Genomic DNA, 2500 nt, shown 5'->3' on the forward strand with positions numbered 1-2500 from the left:
TATATATATATATATATATATATATATTATATATATATATATATTATATATATGTGTGTGTGTATGTATATGTATTATGTATATGTAAATGTATATATATATATATAGATAGATAGATAGATATATATATATATATGTATATATATATGTACATATATATATATATATATATATATATATATATATATATATTTATATATGAATGTATATATACATATATGTATATATATGTATATATATATATATATATATATATATATATATATATATATATATATATATGTGTGTGTGTGTGTGTGTGTGTGTGTGTGTGTGTGTGTGTGTGTGTGTGTATGTGTGCGTGTGTGTGTGTGTGTGTGTGCGTGCGTGTGTGTGTGTGTGTAGACACAGAGAATGAGAGGGAGAGAGAGAATCTTAAAAGTTACTCCTCCATTTAATGCAACTCCCCAAGGAAGGAATGGGTGACATCTTATTTACAGAGACGAAATGTAGCAAGTTTGTAAAAAAAAAAAAAAAAAAAAAAAAAAATCTCCAAATAGTACGAAGCTTTTAGCACATTGGGTGGGTGTTGCCGTAACTTAAGAAAAACATAAAAATCGCAGATTATTTTGAGGACCTAATATCTGTTGGGGTTTAGATGAAACTTGGTTGTTCGATTCATGTTTGTTTTTATTCCACTTGCGAGAGGATTTAATGTGAAGACACACGGTGAGAGAGCCGAGGTATAGAAAGGGATAATGGCTAAAAGAAGATGTAAACCTGTGGAGTGTGTGTTTTCACGACGGTATTAGAATAAGTGCATTTACTCTGTCTGAATTTTGCATGCATGTATGTTTGTGTAAGTGTGTGTGTGTTTGTGTGTGCGTGTTTGTGTGTATTTGTACACACACACACACACACACACACACACACACACACACACACACACACACATATATATATATATATATATATATATATGTATGTATGTATCGTGTATATTTGACCAACGGCAAGCATAGGGAGGAGGTGTCTGTGTCTACCATGTTTGCATGGAAAAATTAGGGCGAAGGTGCGGCCGTTCACAACCCAAATTATATTGAAGCTCCCCGAAAAAGGAACAGTTGATGGATTTATGTCGCTGGCCGGAATTTAGAGAATCGGGTGAAACACCATATTTTCACATTTTACATGCACTAAATCGGCGCTCCATCCGAGAACTTCAATTTTACGAACGATGCAGCACCGATCTCGAACTGTGTCGGATCTCGAATAACGCCACGGCGCGTTAACAAGGGGAATTCTGATGGACTTTATCAGACTTTATATCGACTTTACAAGGGTTTATTAACTCGTCACTATTACCAGCCGAATATACGTTCTAAACCAATTTCCTCGGAGATAAAATCAGATAAAATGAGAGCACATGGAAATCCATCAACTACATATCTTGCGGTATCTCAGCACTATATGTTTATACTTCGATAACGCATACTCTTTCTGAAGTTATAGAAAAAAAAGAGAGAAAAAGAGGAGAGACAAAAAAAAAGATGAAGAAAAAACAAAACGAAAATAGGAGAGATGAACGAGATACGACGCAAAGCAATCAATCTCTGGCAGAAGAGGAGCCTCCAGCATCCAGATCTCACTCATCACCCAGCTGGAGATGATATGCAAAACGGTCGTCATAACGTACATGCAATTATCAATGTTATATAGCAGCTACGCGGGTGTTCGGTGCAAGGTTAAAGGGGAGGGGGAAGGGGAGGGGGAGGGGGGAAATAAGGGGAGGGGAGAGGGGGAGGAGAGGGGGTGGGGAAGAAGGAGGGGGAGGGGAGGGGGGGGAGGGGGAGGGGGAGGGAGGAGGGGGAGGGGAGGGGGAGGGGGAGGGAGAGGGGGAGAGAGAAGGAGGGGGAGGGAGAGGGGGAGGGGGAGGGGGGGAAGAGAGGGGAGGGAAGATGGTACGGGTGGGGGGGTGGAGGGAGGAGTGTGTGGAAGGAGGAAAGGGGGGAGAGGTCAACAGGATCTGCTCGTTAACGGCTAGATCAAACGGGAGGTCGGATCTGTTGTAGGAGGCGGAGGTGTGTATGTGTATGTGTATGAGTGCGTGCGTGCGTGGTGTGTGTGAGTGTGTGTATGTGTGTGTGTGTCTGTGTGTGTGTGTGTGAGTGTGTGTGTGTGTGTGTGTGTGTAGTGTGTGTGTATGTGTGTGTGTGTCTGTGTGTGTGTGTGTGTGTGTGTGTGTGTGTGTGTGTGTAGTGTATGTGTGTGTGCCTGTGTTTGTGTGCGTGTGTATGTGTTCGCGTAAGTGTTCCCGACTAGCATTTAAGCAGGGAACGATATAAATGCTAATTACTCTACTCATTATCAAAGAACCAGCTAATATAGCAGAACAGCTGCGTGTTGCTCCTGTGAACATTTCGTCTGTCAGAGATACTGTCAACTTGACGCTTGGCCGAGACAGATCACTAGCCTAAAGAGCTGGTAAGAGTGACAATCACTTGATGTTCTTGTACTAAGA

The sequence above is a fragment of the Penaeus japonicus genome, unplaced genomic scaffold, assembly GCF_977035675.1.
Source record: "Penaeus japonicus unplaced genomic scaffold, GWHDUDI00000001_assembly GWHDUDI00000023, whole genome shotgun sequence".
Taxonomy (NCBI): Eukaryota; Metazoa; Arthropoda; class Malacostraca; order Decapoda; family Penaeidae; genus Penaeus; species Penaeus japonicus.